This window comes from Aotus nancymaae, unplaced genomic scaffold (genome assembly GCF_030222135.1).
Source record: "Aotus nancymaae isolate 86718 unplaced genomic scaffold, 86718_ANA_hifiasm-v0.15.2.pri h1tg000010l, whole genome shotgun sequence".
Classification (NCBI taxonomy): Eukaryota; Metazoa; Chordata; class Mammalia; order Primates; family Aotidae; genus Aotus; species Aotus nancymaae.
Window position 1 is genome coordinate 36,637,024 of NW_026988421.1, and position 15,108 is coordinate 36,652,131.

Here is a 15,108-nt window from a genome sequence, read left to right on the forward strand (position 1 = left end):
AAGGAAGGTGATATTATCTGCCCAGGGGTCAACTAGCTAGAGATAGAGTTAGAATTCAAAGGATGGTCTGACTCCAGAATTGAAACCATTAACCACCATGCTAGGCTGTTTTTTTCCAGTATAATGCACTTTTTAGATGTGTACTGAAACATTATGAGGTGTTCAATAAATCCAATTTGAAAATATTCATTGGCCTGGTTCAATGGTTCATGCCTATAATCCTAGTACTTTGGGAGGCTGAGGCGGGCAGATCATTTGAGGTCAGAAATTCAAGACCAGCCTGACCAACATGGTGAAACCCCATATCTACTAAAAATACAAAAATTAGCTGTGAGTGGTGGTGCATGCCTGTAATCCCAGCTGCTCAGGAGGCTGAGGCAGGAGAATTGCTTGAACCTGGGAGGCAGAGTTTGCTGTGAGCCAAGATTGCACCACTGCTTGGACAGAGGAAGAGCCTGGATGACACAGGGGGACTCTGTCTCAAAAAAAAAGAAAAAGAAAATATTCATTAGCTGGGGGGCATGGTGGGGTGTACCTGTAGTCCCAGCTATTCAGGAGACTGAGGCAGGAGGATGGCTTGACCCAGGAGTTTGAGGCTGCAGAGAGCTGTGACTTTGCCTTTGCACTCCAGTCTGCAAAATAGAGTAAGACTCTGTCTCAAAAGAAAAAAAGAAAAAAATTCAGATACTTGGTGCTATCATAGTCAAGCATTTACTTAAAGTTTCAAAACCGTCACTTTTCATTTGTTTTACAGGTTAAGTAAAATGATGTTATATTTAAAATTTCATTCCTGGAACTTTATCTGCATTGTAAGGTTGGTATAATTATGTTTCTGCATTGCCATAGTAAGCTCAGTTAACTCAATTAGAAGCTACTTAGATTTCCTGATTTTAATAGGATTTGTTAAGTAATTATACATCTATATCTATGCCTGTCTAGCTATCTGTCTATCAATACACCATTTGGCTTCTAGTTCTTAGCTTACTTATTTTACTTCTACTGAAATATAATAACATTTATAAAATTAAAAGCTAGGCCAGACATGGTTACTCACCTCTGTAATCCCAACACTTGGGAGGCTGAGACGGGAGAATCATTTGAGGTCAGAAGTTCAAGACCAGCTTAAGCAAAATAGACCTGTCTCTGCAAAAAAATTAAAAATTAGCCAGGTGTGGTGGCATGTGTCTGTAGTCCTAGCTACTCAGGAGCCTGAGGCAGGCGGATTGCTTGAGCTTAGAAGTTTGAGGTTACAGTGAGCTCTGATCACACCACTGCACTCCAGCCTGAGAAACAGAGATCTTATCTCTAAAAAAAAAACCATAAAAGGTAAACCATAAGCGCTCAAACTTTATAAAAACTCTGTCATAAGTATAAGGGGTTAGACAGGCAGGACACCAAAATTATAAGAGCCAAAACTATATATAACTATATATAAGAGTTATATATGTTATATAATTTATTAATTATATATAACTATTATTATATATAACATAACATATATTATAATACAATATAATCATGGTAAGGCAGCTTGTATGTTCTCTTGCTATTGCACAGTTTGTCATTATGATGTGATGAGCACCTGCACACAGCAGATGGACCTGCACATTACCCAACATTTCCTGGAGGGCAGCCCCGGGGCTGCGAGAGCATGCTTACTTGAACAATTTCTTGTTAGTGGTCCTGTAAAGTTCCTGAATTTTTTTTGAATAGTGCAGAACTACAGCCTTCATAATCAGTTTACAGGAAGTTCTGCTCTAAGACGGCAGAAGTTTCATTCCACATTGTTTACCAAAATGATTTAATCTGGCCGTTTAATGAATATACTGGTAGTCTGTAACATATGTACATGTTTTTACTACTGCTTTCAAATGAGTGTGGTACGTCTTTATCTTCTGACATGAAAAATTTTTGTGATATATTGTCTAATAGGACAGAAGTTTCAGGACAGGATGTACAATATGATTCTATCTTTGTAAAAATTAATCAATCAATTAAACAAACAAATCTATCTATATGTATCTATCTAAAAAAGAATCCAGCTGGGCATAGTGGTATGCATGCTTAGTCCCAGGTATTTAGGATGCTAAGGCAGGAGGGTCGCTTGAGCCCAGGAGTTCAAAGCTGCAGTAAGATCACACCACTGCACTCCAGCCTGGGCCACAGAGGGAGACCTTGTCTAAAAAAAAAAAAAGGAGAAAAATAAAAGAAGAATCTACTAGACTACTTAAACTCCAGGGGAGTTAAGCCTTCCATTTATATTTTACATTTCTGTGTTGCTAATTTTTTAACTATATGGGAGTTTATTAATGATGCAATCCCTGACTTAAGGTACAAGAAATGCATCAGAACTCCAGATGTCGAAGTCCTATACAGATTCTTGCTTTGAAAATATGATCTGAGAGCAATGTGATTGCAGTCCTTGGAATATATAGTCTTCTCTGACTGTTGCTGTGACTCTACCTATTTATTTTAAATCTGTACATATTTGATGCATACAGCTTGATAAGTTCGGAGATAAGTATACATCCATGAAACCATTTCCAGTCTATGCCATAAACATATTAATTACCTCCAAATGTTTCCTCCCACTCTCATTATTATTTGTGATAAGAACTCTTAACATTGATCTACCATCTTAGCAAATTTTTAACTATACAATGCAATATTATTATCTACAGGCACTATGTTGTACAGATGTCTAGGACTTATTCATATTGCATAACTGAAATTTTTTGTGCCCTTTGACCAATAGCTCTCCATCTTCCTTTGCCACATGCCCTGGCAACCACCATTCTACTCTCTGATTCTACGAGTTTGACTATATCTGATACCTCATATAAGTGGTATCATGTAATATTTGTCCTTCTGTGTTAGGCTGATTTCACTTAGCATAATATATCCAGGTTTATTCATGTTGTTGCAAATGGCAAGAGTCTTTCTTTCTCTTTTAAGACTAAATAAGGAGAGAGATCCAAGATGGCTGATCACTAGCAGCTCGGGCATGTAGCTCCCAGTGAAAGCACAGAGAACGAGAGGACGCCACACTTTCAGACGAATATTTGTTGCTCATGGACCAGGAGATTCCCAGTGGAGGAGCCCCACAGGTCGCCAGAGCGACTCTTGTGGCCGGCACGGCGGTTTTGCTGGCGCCTTAGTGCAGCAGTTCTAGGTGCAGAGTCCGGAGATTCGCGGGCAGAAAAGCACCATCAATCTTAACACCGCTGTTTTGGCCAGCGCAGTGGATTGCTCAGATTTCGGCGCTGGGAATCAAAAGTTGGACGTCCGCTCAGAGACCTAGTTAGAAAGTCGGTAATTACAAAGACGACAGAGTGATAAATATATAATGAAGAGAAGAAACCAGCCTAAAAAGCCAGAGAATACTCAAAATCAGAATGCCTCTCCCTCTACAGGGGATCGCAATTCCTCATCAGTAATGGAACAAGGCTTAATGGAGAAAGAGTGTGTTCCAATAACAGAAGCAGGCTTCAAAATGTGGGTGATAAGAAACTTCCGTGAATTAAAAGAACTTGTTCTAACCCAATGCAAAGAAGCTAAGAACCTTGAAAAAAGGTTTGATGAAATGCTAACGAGAATGGACAATTTAGAGAGGAATATAAGTGAATTGATGGAGCTGAAAAACACAACACGAGAACTTCGCGAAGCATGCACAAGTTTAAACAGTCCAATTGATCAAGCAGAAAAAAGGATATCAGAAGTCAAGGACCAGCTCAGTGAAATGAAATGAGAAGACAAGATTGGAGAAAAAAGGATGGAAAGGAATGAGCAAAGTCTCCAGGAAATATGGGACTATGTGAAAAGACCTAATTTACGTTTGATAGCTGTACCTGAATGTGACGAAGAGAATGAATCCAAGTTGGAAAATACTCTTCAGGATATCATTCAGGAAAACTTTCCCAACCTAGCAAGGCAGGGTAATATTCAACTCCAGGTAATACAGAGAACACCACAAAGATATTCTTCAAGAAGACCAATCCCAAGGCACATAATTGCCAGATTTATTAGGGTTGAAATGAAGGAGAAAATACTAAGGGCAGCCAGAGAGAAAGGTCAGGTTACCCATAAAGGGAAACCTATCAGACTTACAGCAGATCTCTCAGCAGAAACCCTGCAAGCCAGAAAAGAGTGGGGACCAATATTTAATATCCTTAAAGAAAAGAACTTTCAACCCAGAATTTCATATCCAGTCAAACTAAGCTTTATGAGCAAAGGAAAAATTAAATCTTTTGCGAACAAACAAGTACTTAGAGACTTCACCACCACCAGGCCTGCTTTACAAGAGCTTCTGAAAGAAGCACTATACATATAAAGGAACAACCAATACCAGCCTTTCCAAAAATATATCAAAAAGCAAAGAGCATTAACACAATGAAAAATGTACACCAACTAATGGGCAAAACAGCCAGCTAGCATCAAATGGCAGTATTAAACTTATATATATTCTAATTGGATAAAAAGCCAAAACCCATCGGTATGCTGCATCCAGACCCATCTCACATGCAACAATACACAAAGACTCAAAACAAAGAGAAGGAGGAAAATTTACCATCCAAACAGAGAGTAAAAATAAACAAATAAACAAAAAGCAGGAGATGCAATTCTCGCCTCTGATAAAGTAGACTTTAAAGCAACAAAGATCAAAAGAGGCAAAGAAGGACATTACATAATGGCAAAAGGATCAATGTAACAAGAAGCGCTAACGATTCTATAGATCAACCAGACGGAAAATTAACAAGGACATCCAGAACTTGAACTCAGACCCAGAACAAGTAAACTTAATAAACATTTATAGAACTCTCCACTTCAAATACACAAAACATACATTACCATCTCACACCTATTCCAAAAGCGACTACATAATTAGAAGTAAATCACTCCTCAGTAATCGCATAGCATTTCATCGGTTTAAATGAAATATTGGTTGGCTGCTTGTTCGTTATTTTCTTCCCTTATTCCTTCCTGTCTACATCATTAAGTATAATTATTGGTACAAAAGTGGTTTTCAATACCCATTACTAAATTGCATTCTAGCCTGGGCAAGAAAGCAATACTCCCATTCTCTCTCTCTCTTTCTCTTCCTTTTTCTTCCTCTTCTTCATTCTTTTTTTTCTTTCTTTAAAAAAAAAAAGACTAAATAATATTCCATTGTATGTATATACCACATTTTCTTTATCAATTTGTCCTTTGGAAATTTAGGTCGGTTGCTTTCATGTCTTGGCTTTTGTGAATAATGCTGCAGTGAACACAGGAGTGAAGATGTCTCTTTGGGATACTGATTTTGATTCCTTTGGATATATGCCTAGAAGTGGGATTTTTGGATCATGTTCTATTTTTAATTTTTCGAGAAATTTCCAAACTGTTTTCCACCATGGCTACACCAATTTACAATTCCACCAACAGTGTAGAAGGATTCCCTTTTCTTTACTTTCTCACTTGTTGAATTTTTAAAGTATCACCTTTGAAAGAGAAAAACTGTATTTTTTAAAATAAAAGTATTTCTCCAGGCATGGTGGCTCATGCCTGTAATCCCAGCACTTTGGGAAGCTGAGGCAGGTGGATCGCTTGAGCCCAGGAGTTCAAGACCAGCCTGGCCAACATGGTGAGACCCTGTCTCTACAAAAAAAATACAAAAATTAGCTGTGCTGGTGGCGTGCACCTGTGGTCCCAGCTACTCAGAAAGCTGAGGTGGGAGGATCACCTGAGCTTAGGAAGTTGACACTGCAGTGAGCTGAGATCGCGCCCCTGCACTCCAGCCCGGGTGACAGAGTGAGAACCTATCTAAAAGAAAGAAAGAAAAAAAATCAAGAAACACAAGCCGTTTGGTTTCCACAGCAAGTCTTGACCATAGATCCACACCACAAGGGGGTGCTGTGGGATTCTGAATGAGTCACATCACAGGCACCTCAGTTTTCCCCTCTGTAAAACGAAGATAACACCCCCATCACCGGGAGATGGCGGAGATGAAAAGATGTAGTTGTGAAATCGAGTAGGTCTGAGTGGATTCTGGGAAACTAACTGCCTTTTATTTTCCTAAATTTGCATGGGGGTTGGGATAAGGTGAGACCAAAGAATACTTGTTCTGGTGGATTATATTTCTAAAACTAGAACTAAGAATTCAGTGCTTTGCTTCCTCCTCTGACCTAAGTCTCTTCTCACATTCCTATTCAGAGTGCTGGAGTGGAAGGAAGCTTGATGTCAGCTTTCCTGGTTCACCCTCTCCTCAAAGAATCTGGCAAAAGTTATGCACCTTAATCCCAGAACACTGCATGGAAAGCTGAGATTCCAAGGCTCAGGTGAAGGAGCTTTCATTGATTTAATTCAGTCACCTTATTTTACCCATAAGAACAAAATTCAGAAATTAAGTCCACTGAGCCTGGCTGTTAATGGCTCACAGATTCCCCAACCCACCTCCCAACCCCAAGAATTGCTCTGGGTATGGGAACCACCTGCAACGCAGTGGTGTGATTTACGTGCTCCTTAAAGTACACCCTCTGCCGGGCCCGGTGGTTCAAGCCTGTAATCCCAGCACTTTGGGAGGTCGATGAGGGTGGATCACCTGAACTCAGAAATTTGAGACCAACCTGGGCAACAGGCCGAAACCTCATCTCTACAAAAAACTTAAAAAGTAGCCAGGTGTGGTGGCAGCTACTAGAGAGGTTAAGGTAGGAGGATTGCTTGAGCTCTGAAGGCGGAGGTTGCAGTGAGCCAAGATCATGCTACTGCACTCCAGGCTGGGTGACAAAGTGAGACTCCATCTCAACACATACATACATAAATAAAGTACATCCTTGCTTGCCTTTTACCTCCTCCCTAGTCTGTTTTCCTCACGAGCTTCTCCTGAAGAGCCTCTGCCCAGTAAATCACACAAACCTCAACCTCTGTCTGAGGCTCTCCTAGGGAATCTGATCTCATACAAGTAGCAAGTGTCACTGATATCATTTTATACATTCCAGACATTGATGACATGTGATGACAATACACTGATAAGATACCTAACTGCTCTCTTCACTTTATAAAGTCATACTTGGGACCTCAGAGATCATTTAGCCATTTTACAGGTGAGGACATGTATGTGTGTGTATGTAGATATATACATTATATATTTATTCTCCTGCTTTTTCCACTTAACATCATATCACAATGATTTCCTTTTCTTTCTTTTTTTGTGGCTCCTTTTAGTAAACTTAAGAAAAACCTTTTATTTGGGGCCAGGCATGGTGGTTCACGCCTATAATCCCAGCACTTTGGGAGGCTAAGGTGGGCAGATCACCTGAGGTCAGGAGTTCAAGACCAGCTTGGCCAACATGTGAAACCCCATCTCTACCAAAAATACAAAAAAATTAGCTGGGCATCATGGTGGGCACTTGTAATCTCAGCTACTCAGGAGGCTAAGGCAGGAGAATCACTTGAATCCAGGAGGTGGAGGTTGCAGTGAACCTGGGAGGCTGAGGTTGCAATGAGCTGAGATGGTGCCACTGTACTCCAGCCTGCGTAGCAGAGCGAGACTCCATCACAAAACAAAATAACAATGAAAACTTTTAAGTTCAGGGGCACATGTGCAGATTATTCATGTAGGTAAACCTGTATCTTGGGGGTTTGTTGTACAGGTTATTTCATCACCAAGGTATTAAGCTTAGTACCCATCAGTTATTTTTCCTGATCCTTTCCCTCCTCCTCCCCTCTACCCTCTGGTAGGCTCCAGTGTCCACTGTTCCTCCTCTATGTGTCCATGTGTTCTTATCATTTACCTACCACTCATAAGTGAGAATATGTGGTATTTGGTTTTCTCTTCCTGTGTTAGTTTTCTAAGGATAACGGGCTCTAGCTCTATTCATGTCCCTGCAAAGGACAAGATCTTGTTTTTTTATGGCTATATAGTATTCCATGGTGTATATGTAGCACATTTTCCTTGCACAGTCTACTACTGATGGGCATTTAGGCTGATTCCATGTCTTTGCTGTGAATAGTGCTGCAATGAACATATGTGTGCATATCTTTATGATAGAATGATTTATATTCCTTTGGATTTCCCTTTACTTCTGTCTTTATAAACATACTTGAGAAAAGATGCATAATATTCTAACCTATGAAGGTAGCTTTGTTAAGCCTAATATAGTCAAATGGGGGAACAGTTATTTATATTTTTATTATTATAAATTTTTAAAAGGAATGTATTTATGTAAAGACTTTTTTGTGTGTGTTTCAGGGTTTTTTTCCCCCCGCCTTAGGAAAAATCTTCTAGAAATAGAGTTACTGGGTCACAGGGTATGATATGTATTGAAAATTTTTCAAAAAATGTTACCAACTTATATTCCCAACTGCAATGCTGTTTGGCAATTTAAACCCTCTTGCCAATATTGAGTGTTATTTTATAAAAACAAACCCCAAACTCTGACTTAAAGTGAAAAGAACTCACTGCTCCATTAATTTATTTTTCTTTATTTACAGTAAAGTTGATTCTTGTCATATATAAGCCATTTATTTTTCCTGTTTGGGGAGTCTTCCCCCTTGTGTAGGGCTTTAATAATGAACTTGTACAGTTTTTGACAGCCAGTCTGGAAAAATATTGCACTAGTTGTGGACTTGGTTACTAAGCCCTTGATTTAGAGATATTTATACTACAATCTCTCCAGAGCAACATTTTTTTACCTGTTCCATGGCAAAGTGTACGGGGGAAGATTTGAGTCTGGAGAAATTCCATTATTAATTAACACTCAACCGAATTTACCTCCCTCGCTACAGGCAAGATGGAATGTCTTTAAGAGATAATTTCTAAACATAAAATGTAATGTGATAATTAAACAAAATATTTAAAGTGGAATGGAGGCAGAAATGAAAACAACCAGAAAACATTTACACATTTTTGAAAAAACACAAAGTGGGCAGATGACATTGTTCAAAATGCAAGGGTTAGGGCAATGTAACCCATGTGCCTTGAAGATTCTAACAGATTCAGACATCCCTAATGTTAGGTTTGCTTACGATTTCAACTTGTGGTTTTAAAAATGTTTCTCATTTGGTTGTTTTCTTATTTCAGAAACAGGGTTGACAGTAAGAAAAATTCAATTGGATAGATCATCAACGCTGCAAGTCAAGCAAGCATTTTAGCCTCCTTCACAGTACGGTGTTATGATTTATCTGTTTTCATGATTAAAAAAAAAAGTTTAAGTGAGGACAGTTTTTCAAGAGACAAGATTAAATTCTGTACAGAAATTCTTCGAGCTTGAGCTCTAGCCAGAGGTGATCTTTATTTTGGAAAATCTGAGAAAATAAGCTCCATTAATTCTGAGGTGTGGAAAGAAGGATCCTGAAATACCCCTCACTTCTCCAGACATATTATTTAACCTAGCACGTTCCTCACAGCAGCTGTTCCAAATCTTTTCCACTTTCCCCAAACCCTCCTAAGCCGTATGGAGAAGACAGATGCTGGGTGACCTTCCTTGTCCAAGCTCCTCCCCCAAGCTCCTCCCGTCTCCAAATGCCCCCATGTCTCCTCCCACTCAATCATAAGTTCTTTTAGGACAGCCTGCTGTCTTTCCTCTATATTCCCCTTCTCCTAGTCTTTCAAAACGGAGTGCCCTATTCATAACAATCGTTCACTAATTAAAAGTTTTTAAATGAATGATTGAGGCAAAATCAAATTTAAAAACATGGATCTTAGATTTTGCTGGTAGTCAGAACCTAACTAGAGTCAGTTTCCTTGGAAGAATGAACTGAGGAGGGAACACAGCAGAGCTCCCCATACAGACCTAAGTTTGAACCTGGTCCTACCACTCATTAACTGGACAAGTTGTTTAACCTCTCAAACCTGCTCCCCCTCATTCTTCAGATACTTCATCTCAAAAAACTAAGGATAATAGAAATTCCCTAGAGCTTTTGGGAGAATTAAATCAGAATGGAGTTGGTGCAGAATGTGCCACTTAATAAGTGCTCAAAATAGCTGTAATACATGTCATCATATATCATCAGTATATCAAACCTCTGAATAATTTGCCAAGTTTGCAAACTGTTTTCCTAATCTCTTTGTGCCTTATGCAGGCAAACCTCAGTTTAAAAAAAAGAAAGGGGGTATTGAAGGAGAGCTGATGGGAATTGTTTCTCAGCTCCTTCACCCCAATTCTAGAACTTTGATCTATCTCTGAAGTCAGGAAAACCTGCCCTCCACTACTCCATGATGGAGGGCAGAACACGTGATCTCTGCTTTATCTCACCATCAGCTCTATGTACCACAACTCCCTCTCTGATTCTAGTAGACCCTAGCTCAGTGCCTGGCGTGGGGTGGGGTGCAACAGTCTGCAGAGCTGAGTTGCTTGAATCCCCACGTCCCTTCTCATGAATGGACTCTGGACAGAGTTGTTTACTTCTGTACCTGTCTGCTTGAGTCTTAGAGATCATTTTTGTTCTGCAGACTCTAAAGCTCTTCCTCTGATTCCTATCAGAGCATAACTCAATCACAAAGATTTCAAGGCAGAATATTCCATATGCATTGATTGTCAGTTCACTTAGTAAACATTTATTCAATGCCTACTGTGCTTTTTAAAAAAGAAGAGCACATGTTTAGCTATAGAAGAACATGTTTGCTTTTTCCCCCCTCAGATCCTTTAAACTCCAGTGAGGGTTACCTTTTTCTTTTTGATGCTCTAAAAGAATGTCTAACTATAGTGACATCTACTGGTACAACTGAGCTCTAAGCCAAGGGAATCCGTAAGCACTTAGCCTGCTTTTGACAGTTCTTTTTTCCCTAAGTGTGGTCCAGGCAGACATCCAAATCAACATTCTTTGATAAAGTGACTTCATTAAAGTCACTTTCCTGCTAATGATTTCTGAATCTTAAAAGCTGTTCTGTTTAAAATATTACCTCTATCTTTGCTGAAAAATCTCAGACCAAGCTGCCAGGCAACCTTTTGAAAGGACCATACTTAAGAAAGTGCACAGAACCTTAGAAAGATGTTGTATTAAAGTAACTCATTGAATGGAATGGCCACGAGCCCTGGCTAACAGAGCATTGCCATGAACTGATGGATTCCAGGACATTTCAGGTCTCAAATGAATTATTATTTAAAAGTTAATTTGTAGGCCATATGGCAGATAGGAGAACAAAGAGATGAGGTCACTGGATTCTTCTATTAAAGAAGTCATTGGTCAGGTTTCGGATTTATTTTACATATAATACAGTATTCAGTTGTTAAATTTTCAAGGTATCCATCAACAGGACATTTAACACAACATAAACACTGTGCATTTTCTTTAAAAATAAGACAAAAAAACAGGAAGGAATAATAATGATTTTATATTAGTAAATTATATTTTCTAAAATTGAAAAATAAATTTATTTTTAATAAATTTATTTTAATAAACTTATTTTTAATAAATCTATTTTAAGAATAGATTTTTAATTACCTTGAATTCTGGGAGAGAAACGACTATATAATTCTCCAGTAATTCGTTGCCAGCTTACAAAATGTTAACTACGTCTGCTGGTGCCAATGAGTTTTATCAGTCAGGATGTCTTTGGCTAGATGTCCTCATGGCAGCAAGAGGCTGAAGCAGCTCTAGCATCACCTCCTTACACAAGCAGAAAACACTCTTCAGAAGCCTCATTGTGAGAACAAGCAACTCTTTCCCAGAGGAGTTGCCTGCAAACTGCCTCTAATGTGTCATTGGTCAGCACTGGTTACTTTGCCCCTTTCTAAGATAATCACTGGTAAGAGGATTGGAATGTTTGGTTTAGAGACTAACTGAAATTCACCCCAACTTTAGCCCCTCCCTTAGGGTTGGGTTGAGAGCACTTTCACCAGCACATGGCAGAAGAACTTAAAACTGAGGAGATTCAAGCAAGGAAAAAGGGAGGAGGATGGGTAAGGAAGCAATGGTGTCTGTCTACCACAATCAAGAGGTGAATGTGTGGGGAGGATAATGAGGCAGATGTGGGTCTCTAGAAACCTGGGTTGGATGGGAAGAATGAGGATGCAAACCAAAAGAAATGTTGGAGTGAGAGAGGTTTGTTTGATTTTGTTTGGTGTGAAGACAGAAGAGACCTGAACATATTTATAAGTAGAGGGGGGATCAATAGAAATGACGAGTTTGAGAAATCGGAAAAAGTAAGTTCCTGGAGCAGATGAGAAAGAATGGAATCTCCAGTCAGGTACCAGACTTTGGAATTTGGAAAACCAAATTTCAAAAAAATGGGTGAGTCCATCAGAAAATTGCCAACTTTTAATTTCTTTGATCAGAGACTTTAAAAAAAATAAACAATTCTTAAAGTTATTTTCAATTAAATTAATTGAAAGTAATTACAATTAATTTCCATTAATTTCTCAGTTTCTGAATTTTAAACATTTTTCTTGTTGACTTTCTCCAGACTTTTATTTTTGGCTATCCATTACATTATTGTGAAAATCTGAATAAGGTTGGCATAATAGATGATAGCATTGTATTGATGTTAATATTCTGATTTTGCACATTTTACTGTGCTTATTGAGAGAATGTCCTTTTAAAGGAAATAAACACTGCAGGACTGTAGAAGTGAGATGGTTAATTTTATGTATCAATGTGGCTAGGCTATGGCACCCAGTTGTTTGGTCAAACACCAAACTAGATGTTGCTGGAAAGGTATTTTTTAAATGTGATTAACATTTAACTCAGTAGACTTTGAGTAAAGCAGATTGCCCTCCATAATGTGAGTGGGCTTCATCCAGTCAATTGAAGGCTTTAAGAACAAAGACTGAAGTTTCTGGAAGAAGAAATTCTCCTCAAAATTGCAACATAGAAACATTGCTTGAATTTCCAGCCTGCTGCTCTGTGGAATTCAGACTCAAGATCGCAATATTGACTTTTACCTTAATTTCCAGGCTGCAAGGCTGCCCTGTGGATTTCCGACCTGCCAGCCCACACAATCCCATAAGCCAATTTCATAAAATACGTTAAGTCTACCTTCCTTTTCTCCTCCTCCTCCCTCCATGTTCTTCTCTCTCTCTTTCATTCATATGTGTATATATATGAAGAACTGTGACCTCTGACTATATAGGGGTAAATGGCATCATGTTTTCAACTTACTCTCAAATATTAACTCTAGGGGAATCTGGGTGAAAGGTAATGGGAATTCTTTGTACAATTCTTGTAGTGTTTCTGTAATTCTGAAATTGTATCAATATAAAAACTTAACAGCAAAGTTTATTTGAAAGCCAGTTTGAAACATAGCTTTTCTCTTATATACAAGCATGTAAACTTGGCTGTATTCCCAAGATAGCTGACAAAGGCCCATTTAACACATAATGTAGCTGAAATACTGTGCCCTCCCATGGTGATTAAATAGGAAGAAAGCAAAATAGTTTTAACAGTGATTCAATCAGAAGGTAAAACACTGAAATTGAGTAACAAATTTTAATTCATCTTTACTTGGGTGGAAAAATGATTGCACAGTTTAATATTCAACTGCCATTGTGGAAAATGGGGAGAAAAAAACAACAGCTGGTGGGTCGAGGAAAGAACGCTTGATAAAGAAGAAACAAGTGCTTGGATGTATCTGGAGAGAAAGGGAGGAGAGTTTTAAGGAAGGTTTTGTTTGATTTGGTTTAATCCGAAGAAATCTGAGCATATTTATACACTGAGAGGATGGAGGTAGGGTTGAGCTAATAGTTGAAATAATATCAGAGAGAAACAAATGGAATCTTAGGCAGTTTTTTTTAATTTTATATACGATTAAATTTTTTTAAATAATAAAACTGGAGGACCAATATATAGTTAACTTTTATGTTTCCCAAGTGAAGACTTTAAACACACACACGCACGCACACACACACACACACACGTACACATGACTATCCACTATTATCATAATTTCATAAGGGGTAAACACTAATACAGAAAAGGCAAAATGTAAACATTTACTAGATTTAGCATGGCGTTCTTATTTCATTGAAGATGGTTTTATGGACTCTAGCTTTTTAAGTTGGCCTTGGCAGAGCATCTATAAGCAGCTGTGTTGACCCTGGTAACCTGTGCAAAACCTGCTGGAGAGGGACGTTCTCAAATACACACTTTAGATGGTTGTACATCCCCATCTCCTCCATTGTGACGTTGGTTCTTCCGAGGGCTCACTTCCCCTCATCTCTATGGGTGATCCAGGTAAGCCCTGACCTGGCTCTAGGTTCCAGTTCCTCCTCCTCCCGAGGGCAACCTTACAAGTGGAACTGTGGCACCCACCTCCACTAGCTTTACTGAAATTGTGTTTATCTCCAAGTTTTTGAATACTTTTTATCACCAATTCTGCCCTTTGTTAATTTTCAAACTCACTCATCTCTTTCTGGTTAGTGGAGCTTTACTTGTGTTTTTGCCTTGCTCATCACCTTACCATTGCCTCTCGTAGAATTTTTTGGCTGGAGAAATGTATTAGCCCCTGTTTCTGCTCCTCTAATTTACGTTAGATGCCTCTTACCTTTACAGGGAACAGTTGGTTTGGCTACGCACCTTACTGGTGAGTTTAGTGCCATTCCCCTGAGCTTTGTTTAGGACCTTTCTTGATCCACAACCTTTGGGTAAAGTCCAAGGCAATTCATCTCGTATCTGTAAATGAAAAGCATGAGATCAATTACAAAGTGTTTGCTTTGGGCCAAACAGACCTGTGTGTGTGGTTTGTTTTGTCCTCTGTCCTTTTTTAGCAATGTGATTTCACACAAGTTTCTTAAACTCGCTGTCATCTTTCTCATTTGTAACATACAGAAAACAAGAATCTCAAAAGGCTTTTCCAGGGGTCAAATGAGAGAAATATATAAGGAGCTTTGACATGTGCTGGCACATGGCAGGGCTCAAGAAATCATGCCTGCTATTATAAGCTTCCTTTCTTCCTAGTACTTTTTAGAACTTTGTTGTCAAACATTCTAACTACTAGTGTCACTGAAACACCAGGGGTTCGATCTAGGTCCTGTTGCTTGCTGCACAGAAAGCCAATGACTGAGACAACGAGCGTTGCCAAGGAAGAAGGCTTTAATTGGGGGCTGCATCCGAGGAGATGAGAGTGCAGTCTCAAATCCATCTCTCTGACTGATTAAAATTTGGGGTTTATATAGCAGGGAAGACATGATACTA

General features: G+C 38.9%; 1 protein-coding gene across 1 annotated transcript in view; it reads right to left on the bottom strand.

Moving 5' to 3' along the window:
- The window catches only part of LOC135273998 (small ribosomal subunit protein eS6-like), a 75,997-nt gene that overhangs the window by 53,744 nt on the left and 7,145 nt on the right, over positions 1-15,108 (bottom strand). Inside the window, exons 2-4 of the mRNA XM_064374101.1 lie at positions 14,491-14,586; positions 1,055-1,143; positions 536-652 (exon numbers count right to left, since the gene is read on the bottom strand). The gene's annotated coding sequence lies outside the window, so the exon portion shown is untranslated. The remainder of the gene's footprint in view (positions 1-535; positions 653-1,054; positions 1,144-14,490; positions 14,587-15,108) is intronic.